At 36.7% G+C, this 16,278-nt stretch overlaps 1 protein-coding gene across 2 annotated transcripts in view; it reads right to left on the reverse strand.

Moving 5' to 3' along the window:
• Nucleotides 1–7,095: 7,095 nt before the first annotated feature.
• Nucleotides 7,096–16,278, reverse strand: part of ccdc9.L (coiled-coil domain containing 9 L homeolog) — a 51,453-nt gene continuing 42,270 nt past the window's right edge. For both annotated transcript variants that reach the window (XR_005963159.1, XR_001932550.2), the window contains exon 15: nucleotides 7,096–7,844. The gene's annotated coding sequence lies outside the window, so the exon portion shown is untranslated. The remainder of the gene's footprint in view (nucleotides 7,845–16,278) is intronic.

Below are 16,278 nucleotides of genomic sequence, written 5' to 3' on the forward strand. Positions count from 1 at the left end.
GGAAAATATGGAGCACAGTTTAAATGAATACATTGCCCTTTTGATCTCTGCTACATCTGCCACCTCTGATATAAGCACAAACTGTGTTTTTCCAGAGCCACCAGTAAATAGATGCAGTGAATGGATGGATAAAAGTCATCAGTGTTATCCTCTACTCACATTTGTCAGAAGCAGAATGACTAATACAGAAAAACCTTTACACCATTTGACATTTGGCTCCAAAATGAAGCCAAGGTGCCCCTGCTTTCTAATCAGAATAGTATTAATACTATAGGCACATCTCGAGCCTCAAAAGAATTAATGTGCCCTAATATTTAGAGAGAACAAAAAGTTTGCATTCGTTTATTACAAGTAACCCAGGGTATTTATTAAGTCTAAGAAAGCTTTGCTATATGCACTAGACCATGTTTGCTGTCTTTAGATATAGTCATGACTGGTAAGATGTTATAGCTCCATCAATAATCACATTCAGGTATGAAGCCACTCCCCTCTTCTGATATCTCTCCAGGTTTATTTGTGTCCTCTGTGCCTTTCAGAAAGGTACATTTTTGGATTGGACCTTTGTCTTTCTTCTTCTCCCTAACTCTTATCTTTAAGTCCATATACTCTTGGGGGGCTGGCAGAACTTTCCCTCCAAGATGTGTTCTGTGAATGTCTTGAAGATGTTTTCCTTGTTGATGAACAAATAAAGTCTTGAATCCACGTTTGGATCTGCCACTGAGGTCCTTGCCTTCCATTTCTTCGTTGGAGACAGGTTTCTTGACTTGTATTTCTGTAGAGTTTTTGTTGCTTCCAGAGGGGAACGGACTGGGCACAACACCAATATAATCTCCAGTTCTATTCTTGGAAGAAGGGACCCATATTAGACCATAATACACAGCCAGAATGACAGCAGCCAGAGATACGCACAGAAAATATGCCACGACAGTTGCTAATCTCACCCACTGCTTGTTGTTCACCCCTGAAGCCTTTCCTTTCCTGTCCTCGGAACAATTGAGGTCCTGGGTCCGCATCCCAATGCCATCCATATCTCTTCGTGTCATGTTCAGCAAGCTGGGGATATGCTTCTTTTAATATTAGAAATGATCTAGATGCACACCACGGTCTGCTTCACAAATGGGCAGCATTATCCTTTTTTTGGCTGTTACAGCACTGCTTTGTATCATGATGGTAAATGGCAGAATATCACAGAGCCCACAAGACAGCAGATTGTTAAAGAATGACTGATGGTGTGGTACATTATGCTCATCCCACATGGCTCAATATTCCCAGGGAGAAGCTCATTTCTCTGCAGCATTATCCTCACAGACACAATACATTAGTGCTATAAGACACCCCCATTTACTGCTGTATTTGGTCTAGTCTGCATGCCCCCTAGAGCAGGATTTTATATACGTCAGGAGAGATGAGCTGTTTTCCACATCATATTGCTGTTAGCAGCAGATGTGCTGATTGAAAGACCAGAATTAATTTGGGAGCAAGTGCAGAGCACAGGATTTAATTTGATCATTTCTTTAAACACAGTACACATTTTGTTTATGTGTATACAGTGTAGATACAATAAAGAATATACAAACAAATATATTTGGCACTGATGCAAAATTGGATTTGCAGTCTATTTAAAGACAATTCAGTCACTTTGTAGACATGATCAATAATGTGACATTTCCACTAGGTCACATTGCTCATCAAAGGATGCAAACTTTAACCCATTATACACATCATTGTTACTGGGTCACTTTCTTCCTACATGATTTGAAATCTTTATCCCATTAAACACATCCAGTGCTCTTAACTGTATGTATATAACTATTGGTTAGGATAGGATTTCTTGTTGTTTGTTCATCGGGATTTGTGTTACTTGTATGTAAATACATTTTATAATATTAATCACTTAAACCCCATATTTGGAGTGTTAGTGTTAGTGACATACAATTTTGCAGAAACTACATAGCTAAATATTATTTAAGGCTAAAAATGTACAGGTTTACCCTCACTGGCGAGAATGTACCACAATTTGCTCGGTAAAATGAATTTATTGGCAGTCATTGTGCTTGTTGATCTCACATTTCTGCCTGACAAAAGCTCAAAATATATTAAAAATTAAGATGTGAGGCAAGCTTATTATCATTAATGGAGTTATGATTCCAACACAAAAAGTAATTTATATGCAATATCTGAACTGGTTTAAGGCCAATTCACTTAATTCTTGTAGTGGGAAAAGAATAATATCATTCAACTCCTCGGTTGTTTGGAGATATTCATTTTGCAGGGATGTGCTCTACTGGAGGTCCAAAACCATTTTTACCCATGAGCCACATTCAAATGAAAAACGAGTTGGGGAGCAACACAAGCATGAAAACAATACCCAGGGGTGCCAAATAAGGGCTGTAATTGGCTATTTGGTAGCCCCTATGTGGACTGGCAGCCTACAAGAGGTTTGGCAGTATACCTGGTTTTTATGCAACCAAAACTTGCCTCCAGACAAAGTTAAGCGATGTGGCAATGGCGGAGCTCGTCCCATACACGCCAGCTCCTGTTCGACCGCAGCTCTTGCGATGTGTCGGTCCCTTCCAACCGGCTGCTACAACAATCACTCTTTACCGCTACAGAGCACTGGTCAAAACGTTCTGGAGTCCGGTATGATAATACACAGGAGGTAATCTTTAAGCGCATGAATAAAGCCAAAAATTTATATTAATCATATCGGACTCCAAAACTTGCCTCCAAGACAGGAATTTGAGGCCACTGAGAGCAACATCCAAGGGGTTGGGGAGTACCATGTTGCTTGTGAGCCACTGGTCGGGGATAACTTTGCTCTACCATTGCCTCTGACAGACAGATGATTTGCGGATTATTATTTAGGGCATCTGTTTATATTTTATAACTCTAATTTACCTCTGTGTACAAAGCTTTGTAATATTAACATGTTGCAGCTGGTTGCCATATGTATAGTACAAGCTAGACAGCATCCCCTGCACTCAGGAATGGGAAAGTTGCTACCTCTTGCAAGGTAAAGTTCTGGATGAGGTACTATATCTCGCTGAACTCTTGTTTTAATCAGGTAAAGTGAAATTTAGTGAGTCTTCATGTGGGCTATCCAGAGTCCTGCTTGACCAGTACCTTCTCTGCACTGCCACTTCCTTAGCCAAGGAGAGATTGTGTAGCTGCATGCCAAAGTATGCTCACGCTGAGAGGAACTGCAAACTCAGAAGAGTGCCGAGATAACACTTCTATAGTTGAAAAACATCTGCAGTTTGGACTTTTACATATAAGAGAATATGAAGTGTTGAACAGATGCAGGTTTGTGTCTCATAAAAATAAAAAAAAAACTTTAAGTTCCTTCTATGGGTCATCTAAATTTCCCCTTGTTATGAAAGCTTAGAATTACTCATATAAAATAATAGTGTGCAGTTTGTAATGAATAATAAAAAGGGAATGTTGACAGTAAGGATGGAATTCACCTTAATATACATTATGTTAAAAAATAAATAAAGATTGGTCTGTTCCACTGCGTATGAAAGAACAGTTATACTGTATGAACGTTATGGTTGTTTATCATTTTAAGGTAATCATTCATATGGGCCACTTATTAGTAATAGGTAGTGTTGTGTTATTTTGATCTGTAATGGAGGGAGGGCGCAATAAAAAGAATAGGAACAGGGGCCATTTTATTTGGCAGAGGGAGAGTTAGGATCAGCTATTATTTAGAAAAAGGAATAGAAGCGGATATCAAGCTCTGTGGACAGTGGAGACAGAGACTACATTATCCTAATCCAAGAGACTGCCCACCAACATGTTGCCCCTATACTCCAGGGATTTGTTCTGTAAAAAGTTGTAAAATATTACATATACAAGTTGGGGGGAGGATGGTAAATACAGTGCTATACACAGGTGCACAATGCCTTGAAAAGAGCAGAATTGATTTTACTGACTCCCTCACAGCTTTAATCATGTTAAAGAAGTGTTCTCTAACAAATTGGTTGCATGGTTTCAAATGAAACAGAGGGGGTCATCTTTCAGTTTATATAACATTGGTAAACGTTAGTGAGGAAGTGAGGTTGTAGAATGCACTGCGGGGTGATATTCTGATGACTGATTCTGTTAATGCCTTTAAGCAGGGTCGGACTGGGGGGCTTGGGGCCCACCGGGGCTACTGGCCACGGCCCCCCTCTGGCCCCCCCTGCCGCTCCAGCGCCAGGCATGTCTGTATGTGCGTCAGTGCACACATCGCCACGTTGGTGCGCATGCGTGCAGCGATCCACTATAATCTGATTTTCTGGGTTGATCATCAAAATCTGCTATTTTGTGCTATTTTTGTGCCATGATGTGTTAATTTAACTTTTTTGGGAGTTAGCCCTCTGCCATATTATTATGGGCGAAACAAGAGTCGTTATTTTAGATTCGATGGGATGTGTGCACACACCCAACTCCTGTAAATCAGAGATCCTCAAAGATCCTGTAATTTATCTATATTAGTGCTAGGGATGATGCCTAGTTTGGATGAGAATTATAGAAGTTATATTTATCTTTTTGCTCCTTGTGCATTATCTCTGTTATAAAAATGCCCATGCTATAATTAATTTAAAGTGAAGTAATGATTTGCATTGTTGAAATACAAAAACTACAACAAACTGGCTGACTTACTATGACAGTTGGGGAAGCCTAACAGTGAGTGTACAGAGGGGCAGAAAGAAGTGTGTTGCTCCATGTCCTTTCCACCTACCAAGTAACATGACAAATGAAAATTTACAATAAGAGTATTAAAACATAGCAGCAATGAATTTAATAGCCGATATTTCTTAAAGCAAAACACATCACAATGCCAATGTAACGTTTTTGTATACAACTGAAAATTTATATAGTAAAAACATATTATAATCCAGCAAAATACTACAATTAAAAAGTGCAATATCACAATATACACTGTCCTCCTGCTTCTGGAGTACATTATACACATTTGTCTTGATCAGCTGAGCAGAGTTTTATTCTTTCTACGTTTTTTCCAATGAATAGGCAATGTTTTTCACCCTAACAGTCCTTTAAATGGTATATTTATATTCAAAGAGGCACTTTTATGAAAACAAAAACTGTTTTTGCTCGAAATCCATATCAGAGCATTGCTGCCCAACTGTTTCTAAATAACGGACATGCTATGGACAAATGATTCCCATAAACCACACACTTGTGGGTTAAACTATAATAAAATGAGAGTGTCATAGCTCCATCTGAACCAGCCTAGCTTTCATTGATAGTAACAATGAAATACTATTGAAAGATTGTTATTTTGGTTCAGCTATTTATATGCTGGTATATATGGGCCTGTCAATTTTTTCCAGTCTCATCTGAAAAACATGTAAATGAGTGAAATCTCTTTGCTATGTGACAACGCAGCAGCTTCATTTGTTTACACCGAGATAAGAAAATAGAATCTGAAAAATAAAACGTCCTTGGAACTTTTGAAATACATAGTTTTTCTGAAATCTGGTTTACTTCACAACCATAAATCTACATAAACATATTCAATACTGTATTTCTTATAAAACAAGATGGATAAAAAAAACAATGATTATTAATTAAAATCAACACTGATCACACCTGTCTTAAAGGGGACCTTTCACCCAGACATAAAAAACTGTATAATAAAAGTCCTTTTCAAATTTAAAATGAAATCCAAATTCTTTTTTATTAAAACATTGTTGTAAACACATTTAAATATCTCAGCTATCAAATATTGCATGACTAGATGTCACTGCACATTCCCCTGCTCTCTTCACTATATAATTGTGTAACCAGGGCATGGGGATGGACATTAGGTCCCCCATTCTGGTGCACAAACAAGATTTTGAGATGAGGCAAGACTTGCCTTAAAGGGATTCTGTCACTGCAAACTATTCACTCTACCATAAAATGTAATTCCTGAACCAGCAAGTGTACTTTTTTTTAGTTGTAATATTGGTGTATAAGAGCCATTTCAGGTCATTTTGCCTGGCCATGTGCTTTCAGAAAGAGCCAGAACTTTAGGATGGAACTGCTTTCTGGCAGGCTGTTGTTTCTCCTACTCAATGTAACTGAATGTGTCGCAGTGGGACTTGGCTTTTACTATTGAGTGCTGTTCTTAGATCTACCAGGCAGCTGTTATATTGTGTTAGGGAGCTGTTATCTGGTTACCTTCCCATTTTTCTGTTGTTAGGCTGCTGGGGGGGGGGGAAAGGGAGGGGTGATATCACTCCCAACTTGCAGTAGAGCAGTAAAGAGTGACTGAAGTTTATCAGAGCATACTTCACATGACTTGGGACAGCAGGGAAACTGACAATATGTATAGCCCCATGTTAAATGTTAAAATGAAGTTAAAAATAAATTTTTGAGAAATGGATTTCAGTGCAGAATTCTGCTGGAGCAGTAATATGCATTTTGAAAAAAACATTTTCCCATGACAGTATCCCTTTAATAACAGTGTCCACAAAATGGCTCCTGCCTGCTTGCTATAATTATGAATTCCCAGACCGAAGAAAACTAGATTCAAATAATTGATATATTTCCATTTTGCTTGACTAACGTGATAAAATAGGATTTGGAATCATTTTTTTGGGTGACAAGTCCCCTTAAATACAAATAGTTAGAATGCCAGGAAGGAAGCAGAATTAAATATATTCTCTTATGAAACTAAAAAAGTGGCCATATCCTATAAAAAAAAATACATGGTAACATTTTCAACCTTAATTAACGTGCTACACAGAGTTTTCAGTAATAAATAAAATATTTGGTTGAAAAGAACTCCTCATATCAGCACAGGTTTATTTCCTCACTTATCAAAATGTTTGTATAAAAAAATTCAAGTCCTATGTATGTAAAATATGAGGATAATCTGTATAGTATCCCTGGGATCTGTTTTCTCTTTGACAGTTACCATCGGCCTGGGTAAGGACCTAGTCTGATTGAATTCAATGTCTGTTTCTTAAAGCTGACCAAACAATGCAGTTGCCATTGCAATACTGTACTTATCCAAATTACATTTCTAGGAAAGACTAAATTACCAGCCATGCTTTAGGCTCCCATTTAGTGTCAGAAAATACCTATGATGTAGTGCAAAACTGTCTTATCTTAAATTATTCTGTATGAGGGTGGTCTGACTAAAAAAAAAACAAAAAAAACAGAAAATGGCTGTTTGCCAATGCATATACAGAAATGTGTTTTTTTTTTACTTTTGTGGACAAAAAACCTATGGATTATAGGCAAGTACAGCTTCAGAGCTATGTTCATGTGAGTTTCCAAATATAGCCACTGATCCCACAGCATTTGAACTTTTTGAATAACCTCACCTGAATATGAGATATAAATTATAGATTTAAATTATAGATATAAGATGATCTTGCTAATAGCATGATACACTTTCTCAGCACTGGGGCTTCATTTTTCCCACTGTGTACACAAAACTAGATGTGGAGACCTACTGTACCTCTCTACAGTTCCAGAATACATGCTGTAGCCCACAGAAACAGGTGAAAGCAAGGAGATTTCCCAGAGTGTTTATTAAGCCTTTTCCAAATAAACACTTGAGGAGATCGCTTTGTTTTTATCTATTCCAGCATGCCTCCTCCCCTATTTCAGGATCTACAAAGATCCAAAGCTCTGCTGTATTTAAGTGCAATACAAGTTACTAAACGTCAAAGTGACACCAGGAAGTTATGGGAAGTAGAAAGTGCAATAGCTGTATAGTCACTTGAATCCCAGTGCTGACTAGTAACAAGATAGCTTCAGTTGCATTCAATGTTCTGCAGCTTGACTTGTAGAACACATGATGATTATGTTGATCAAGATGAAGTTGGGGCTGCAATGTCCTGCTGGAAATGGAAGCACAGAGGAATTAAGTCACACACAAAACAAAGAGAAAATATTTTTTACACTTTTCAATTATATATAATTTTAGCAAATGATTATTGCGACTCAAACATTTAGATGACAGCCAGGAGAACAAATCCATGAGTTGGAGGAGAGCTGCACTATAGGAGGTAACCATCTCCCTCTGATCCTCTGAAAACCCACAAGCCTAAGCAATATTCAGCAATGTCAACCTTGAAACTGTCAGTGGCAGGCCAAAATGAGTGTGTGAATTACAAGAAAAATATCTTAATTGACTACAAATGACAACCAAGAGTGTTTTTCTGTATACTTATGTATTATGCAAACTGTTTCAATTACACACAAATGCTTTGCAAAGCTTTTAAGACGCCGGTTCAGAAAACTGTAAATGATGATTCGTTGGAAGAGAGACAGACATCTTTCAAAACCAGGAGAATCATAATCGTTTTAAAAGGAAAATCAAATTAGAAATGAGCTAGGCATACAGTATATGGGGGAAAAAGTGGAAAAAAGCTTTCCATTGTTCACTGGGAAAGGCAAAGACCCTCATAAATATGTACCTTAGTTAAACCTTAATTCTGTGTTTTCCATTTGTGTTAATTCAAAGGAAATACATACTACCTTCTATGTGGGTTACACTTATTTCTGTAGCCTTAAAGTGATACTGACACAAAAAAAATATTTTCAAAATATTACTCTACATTAAAAGTTACCTATAGGTCATGTTGATCGTTTTTCGCTGCTTTTGTAAGTAATTGTCACTTGAAGTTCCTAAACCTGACTGTTTTGCCAACCTGACTGTCCCATCTCAACCCGTCAGTTAGAGTTTCTAATGCTAACAGATTACTGCTGCACAAATGTGACAGCCCCCTCATAGAGGAACAGGGTAATACAAAAGGTAATGTAAAAGCATCAGGCAAATACTGTTATGGCAAAATTATAAATAGCATTCAAATACAATGTTATGATAAATAATAAAAAAAGATTATTTTCTGATGTCCGTATCTCTTTAATATCTTACTAGCTGGCTAACCACATCCTTCTGTATGGCCTCCTGTAGCAGTTAGTTTAGTGGATTAATCCTCTTTCACAAGAGCAGCGGACTGGGTAACCAAGTAAATAATGAGGATGCAATGTGCCTAAAACACAGTAATGGAATATTTCCACATTCTATAAACCACAAGCTCCCCAGGAAGCCTAAAAAGCCATCTTTTGTGGCAACCATATTGAGAAATACAGTATTTAAAAAATAAGTGTGTTTCTTCAAAAAGACTCTCAATATATAGCAAAGGACTGTCTTCAGAATGCTGGATGAATTATGGCTCTCAAGACACAATATATATATATATATATATATATATATATATATATATATATATATATATATATGTATATACACATATATATACATATATACATATACATATATACATATATATATATATATATATATATATATATATATACATATATACATATATATACATATATATACATATATATATATATATATATATATATATATATATATATATATATATATATATATATATATATATATATATATATATATATATATATATATACACATACATACATAAATACATATAGGAAATATACTCTATTTGGAAATAAATATTTGATAATTAACACTGTCAGATATTTAACTAGATATATCTGTGTAAGGAAAATTAGTGATTCACAGAGCAGAAGATAGAGAGAATAGAACAACACCTTAAAGATGGCGTCTAGAGCTTTTGGCAATTCAAGAAATGTGACACTGGTTAATGCTTGATTTTCACCATATATAGTATGCTAAGTGTAGTTTTTACCATATATAGTATGCTAGCTGCTAAAATGTATAAATCTTCTTATATCCTGTGTGGGGGAAACATATATAAAGCTTCATTTGGGGGGAGGCTCTTTGACTTCTGCCTGGACTTCAGAGTGCCTGGTTATGTTGGAATTGCTGCTGAGCCATTTTATGGAGGGGTCCCTCAGCTAAGTATCAATAAATCTCTTATGTTTGTTTTACTTGTGTGTGTCAGTTTAATCACTCTACAGACTGAACAAGAGCCCTTCTCAATACAATCTGTTTCATTGCACTTTATTTGTACTGTTTCACATCTGGCCTAACATGCTCGAGAAAATACTGTCCTACATTATACACCAAGCTCTTTTTGTGGTGAAAACACTTATTGCACAACTGTGGAAAGTAGTCACAAGTCTTCAGAAAAATAGGTATTAATAGCCTCAAAGAAGAAGCCTTCTATACCTAGAAAGCCAAAATCTGCTGCCGCTACAGAGCAGTTTTCACGTACAATTAAGGTTTGGAAAATGACATGTAACATCTAAGCAATGTTCACCGTGTACACCTTTGCACAACTTTGGAAATTGTGTAGAAAAGAGAAGAAACATCAGGCAGGTAAATAAAAGAGATCACAAAATGCAAAGATATCTAAATAGTTCCAGCTTACTATATGTGCAATTCTTATGGTCTATATAACTATGACATATTTTTGATATGATTTAATCTTTTGAGGGCAGCAAACCAGCAGAACTTTTCTCAATAAGCCTAGATTGAGATCAGATCTCTATGATGGGGACACAAGGAGAGAGAATGGCATCAATGAGCCAATGCAGTCCTCATCATAATGAGATTTACATACCTACCCAAATGTCATCTGGCCAATGTTCAGTCACATATTGGTCGGGTAGACCCATCACAGGGTACCAGCTGCCGGCTTGGTCCTTCTGCTTGGCCATCTTAAGCATGCTTCTCCTTCGGCTTGGCCATCTTAAGTGCTTTGCTACCATGACTATTTCAAACATAATCTGTATAGATTCCTTTTGCCTGACTCTCCATACTTCCAAGTTTTACTGCCCAGTTCAGTAGTGGAACAACAGACTCAATTTCCCTCTAGCTGGATAGTGAAGCTGAGCTTGTTCCCACTATACCTGCTACATATTCAGAAACGATAAACTGTTTTTAATTGTTTAGAAAGTTTCTTATGTCCACAAGCTTGAGTTTCACAATAGTTATTCTAAAAGCCAAAGCCCTCCAACTGTTGCTGATTTAGAACACAGTACTCACTATGCTAATCCGGTAATAATGCAATTACCTATGCCAAACGACAGATAAAATCCAACTTCTAGCCCCTAGTTTGAGTATATTTATTATCAATGTTGGGAACCAGCACTCACCTCACCTCTATAGCAATGGCCGGGTGCAAACCAACAGGGCCGGATTTAGATAGAGGGCACTCCTGGGCCCACTGCTGTTGGTCGCCCGTGCCCCCCCTTTATTCATGCAAATTTTCATAATCGGGACTGGAGCAATGTGGATTGGGCATGGGAAATCTTCACATAGACCCACACTCCAAATGTTCAGTAAATCAAATTATTTTTATTTACATACAATTATGTGTCCAATGTTTAGGCCCACTTTAGAGCCTTTATCAAGGAACCTTGATAAAGGCCCTAAAGTAGGCCGAAACGTTGGACACATAATTGTATGTAAATAAAAATAATTTGATATACTGAACATTTGGAGTGTGGGTCTATGTGAAGATTTATATACGGAGATTTGACCCAGCACCCGCAAGACATTCAAATCCGGATCAGAGTACGGCTGCTGAAAGACTGCCTAACTGCTAGTTGATCCAGAAACCTGTACCTATACCTGTGAAGAAAATCCATCTGCTACTTGAATGTGTTGCTGCTGCAGCTGTAATGCAGAAACATTTTAGTTACACTTTTGTAGCTGAAGAATATGGAAGGTTTGTGTCCCCTTATTAAGAGGGGCTCAGGTTTTTGGTGTAAACAAAGTAGGAAGAAACTAGGCCAATGTATCTTTCAATTGCACAAATTCCAAGACTGGAAACCTTAGCCTGTTCTCTTCAGATAAAGGAGGTATCTTATTACATAGTGAATGGCAAATTGCTAAAAGTAACACATATTTCCGAAGAATAAATTATGGTAAATTTATATGATCTAAATAAATTTATTAATATTTAGAGGTGAAAACATTGCTGCTATGTACAATTAATCTTAAGACCTATACAAACAATGCATATAAATACAAGCTGGCAAAAAGGTGAACAAGGCTCAAGTCACAGGGGACTGTAATTTGTAACTCATAAGCATTTCTATTTAGGGTTTAATGAGAACTAGGTTCCTGCATTTAAGCATTTCAAGCTTTCCGTAGAATTACAAATTGCTATTTATAAACCTGCACAAAGGGGCAGATGTGCATAAGTTCAGACTAAAAGTTTCCATTTTCCTCACAGTTGTTTAGCTATTTAACACATTTGTCAAATGTAATCAGTCTGTCAAATTCTTATAGCTAAAGTCTTTATTACAGAACAGCTTATCAAAGCAGAGAGTACCCAAAGACATCTATGCTGTGGTATTGATAAGACTTGTATAATAGTAATACATATTAAAGGTATGGGACCGGTTATCCAGAATGCTCGGGACCTGGGGTTTTCCGGATAACAGATCTTTCCATAATTTGGATCTTCATGCTTTAAGTCTACTAGAAGATCATGTAAACATTATATAATCCCAATTGGCTGGTTTTGCTTCCAATAAGGATTAATTATATCTTAGTTGGAATCAAGTACAAGCAACTTTATTATTATTACACGAAAAAAGGGAAAACATTTAATTATTTGGATAAAATGTAGTCTATGGGAGACAGCCATTCTGTAATTTGGAGCTTTCTGGATAACGGGTTTCCGGATAACGGATCCCATCCCTGTAGTAGTATTTAATAAAAGTAGTAAAATGCTTCTAATTTACAGGCATGGAATCTATTATCCTGAATTCATGGGACCAGTGTGTTTCTAAATAAGGGGTCTTTCTATAATGTTAAAGGAAAACTATACCCCCAAAATGAATAAGCAACAAATAGTTTATATCATATTAAGTGGTATATTAAAGAATCGGACCAAACTGGAATATATATGTAAATAAAAACTGCTCTTTTACATCTCTTGCCTTGAACCACCATTAAGTGTTTAGAATTTAGAAATACTACAACTCTAACTGTAACAGGAAGAAGTGTTGAACCCTGTCTGTTAATTGGCCCATGTGACCTAAGAAATATAGTTTGTTTGTTATGTTTGTGTGCACAGTGAATCGTACGATCCCAGGGGGAGGCCCTTATTTTTTAAAATGGCAATTTTCTATTTATGATTACCCAATGGCACATAGTACTAGAAAAGTATATTATTATGAAAATGGTTTATTTACACAAAGCAGGGTTTTACATATGAGCTGTTTCATGTAATATGTTTTTATAGAGACCTACATTGTTTTGGGGGTATAGTTTTCCTTTAAGTAGCGAGTCAAAACCTAAAACACCCAATAGGCTTGTTTTGCCTTAAAAACAAATCATTGCTAACTTAGTTACCACCAAGCACACACTTTTGTCCTATAAGAAAGAAATAGCAAAATATGAGAAGAAAATAAAACATTGTTAGAAATAAGACATCATGTGAATGGCATTGATATATCATGGAGCTTTCTGGATAATGGGTTACCAGATCATAAATCCTACACTAAAAAATATAAATTAATTTAACATTTCAACAGACTAGAGTTTTTATTATACTGATGTTTCAGCACCATTCATATCTGTTCCCTGTGTATCAGTTATAAAACTGAATATCATTTCAAACTGAGTGTTCCTTACATAAAAATAGTATATCTAATATATAGGCACAATAAATATAAAATACATCATTGTTTTCTTTTTAAACAAACATGCAGTGTGACTGTTGCTGTAACTACACTGCTAATTTACTGCTTTGAGTAGAGACTGGAATGGGCTAAAATTGACAGCTAAAACCATGCTGTTTAACATCAATACATTTTAAATAATGATATCTTTTATATTCATTAAGCTTGGAGCAGCGGCACATGGAGTGAACAAGGGTGTTTTGTTGTCCAAGCAATTTCCCATCTGAGCAGGCAGGTGAGAAATTTATCAGAATTGGCCAACATTAATTTCAATGGCAATCAGGCAATGTTTGTGTGCCATTGCCCTTAAGGACCAGGTCACACAGAGTGTTTTTACGTTGTGTTTTTAAAAACGTGCGGTCGAGGGTAAAATTAAACCACACGTGCATGATAATATCCGTTTTTCAGCCTGTAGTTTTCTTTTCCCAACATGCTTATCTGTTTTTTCTCGTTCCCCACAATTCCACTTGGATGAATTTTGGTAAACTTTTTTGAAAAGAAGCCAAGTGTAAAAGCAAATTACATGGATGTAGCCAGACTGATCGTCAATACTCAACATAATTACGTCACCAGCATACAAAGCCACAAATACATATTTGCGCAATCCATCTCGTTGGAGATTGGCCTCCATATTGAAAATACGCAGGAAATTTCAAAACCTGCATATCCCCTAGAGTTAAATAATATGGGGTTTCTGGATCCATTATACGGAAACCCGAATTATATTAAGAACATCTCCCATAGACTCAATTTTACCCAAATAATCCCATTTTAAAAATGATTTCCTTTTTCTCTGTAATAATAAAACAGTACCTTGTACTTGATCCAAACTAAGATATAATTAGTCCTTATGTCAGGCAAAACCAGCCTATTGGGTCTATTTAATGGTTACATGATTTTCTAGTAGACTTAAGGTATGGAGAGATCCATTATCCGGAATACCCCAGGTCCTGAGCATTCTGGATAACAGGTCCCATAGTTATACTGGCATCACCTGGCGGATGTTGGCTCACAAGTTCCCCGTGGGAATTCCTATAGCGCCTATTCCAATATTTTCAGTAGTGCTTAATTTTGCACCTATTTAAGCTTGAATAGGTGGTTTTAAAAATGCAACGTAAAAAGGCCCTAAATGTAAGGAATGCTGTCAGTTGCTTGATATGCTGCTAGCAGGTGTAGTATCACAGACTGATTCTCACTGGCCAAAGGAAGGAACAAACAAATCGACTTTTTGTAGATGAATATAAACATTTTAGCAGTGTTTAAAATTAAAAAATAATAACAGGTGACATTTTGACAAAGAAAGCCGTCATTTTTAAGAAGGGGTGAGAGCCTGCAGTAACTCCTTACAGTTCTGATTTTCTCAATTAGGACTTACTGATTTTACATAAACAGAACACTGCTAAGTCAGAGCAGAGACAGAATGCATAGCAAAGAAGATGTTAGTGAATACTGGTCTTAATATAACTCCATCAGGTTTTTAGCTAGAAAGTCCTACCTAGTGGCACAATAGGCTTTTATGCTCATTATGAATACTTACATATGTAATAATATTTGGATATGTACCGTATACGAGGTCCAAAGATGCAGAAGATGGGACCCATGAGCTCTGCTGCGCTACTCTGAATGGATACATGAGCATGATATTCAGGGACACTTTTTGAAATGATGTGCTCTGTGAGGAGGAAGCAGGGAGGGGGGACTATGTAAGTTAGTGGATGGGGCTATTCTTATTGGGGGGGTTTAGTTCTCCTTTAAGTTAAGTTTTAGTATGTTACAAAATAGCTAATTCTAAGGAACTTTTCAATTGGCCATCATTTTTTCTTTTTTTATAGTTTTTGAATTATTTGTGTTCTTCCTTTGACTCTTTCCAGCTTTCAAATGGAGGTCACTGACTGCATCTAAAAACAAATGCTCCGTAAGGCTATAAATGTATTGTTATTGCTACTTTTTATTAATCATCATTCTATTCAAAACCTCTCCTATTCATATTCCAGCCTCTTATTCAAATCAATGCCCTAGTTGCTAGGGTAATTTGGACCCTAGCAACCAGATATATAAAAAGTGAAAACCAATTGCAAATTGTCTTAGAATATCACTTTCTGCCAAACAACCTCTTTAAGTATCAACACCCTGATCTTGTGTATAAAAAAACTGTACTTATAAGAACCCTTGAGAGATGAGAGCTCATGAGAGATAAGGGAGAGCTGGGTAAAATAAAGGGGGGGGGGCTATAAATGATAGAAATCATGGGTATAGGAACTGTATTATCTCAACAGACGCTTGAAACAATAAACTCCAATGTCGTCTGCCAGGCATGCTGTAAAGTACTTGAGACTCATTGGATGAAAAAAATCTTTCAGAAATTATCAGACTGGATTGGGTTGGCAATGTTGGGTTAATTGTATTTTTATCTGTTCAAATCCCTCTCCCCCAAAAGCGAGAGTAAGAGTCCCATTTGCAGCAATTATACATGCAGATAAAAGTCTATGAAAGCAAACTCATGCAGTCATTACAACATTAAATCAAAGTAGATGCAAACACCAGTTAAGCACCACGAAGAGAAGGTCAGACAGCTGGCAGCATGCACTATGGGTAAAGGACAACCATGTCTAGGCAGTCACAGATAACAATTCAGCAATGCACACAGCATAAATCCAGGGAGGCTGGCAG

This window comes from Xenopus laevis, chromosome 8L (genome assembly GCF_017654675.1).
Source record: "Xenopus laevis strain J_2021 chromosome 8L, Xenopus_laevis_v10.1, whole genome shotgun sequence".
Taxonomy (NCBI): domain Eukaryota; kingdom Metazoa; phylum Chordata; class Amphibia; order Anura; family Pipidae; genus Xenopus; species Xenopus laevis.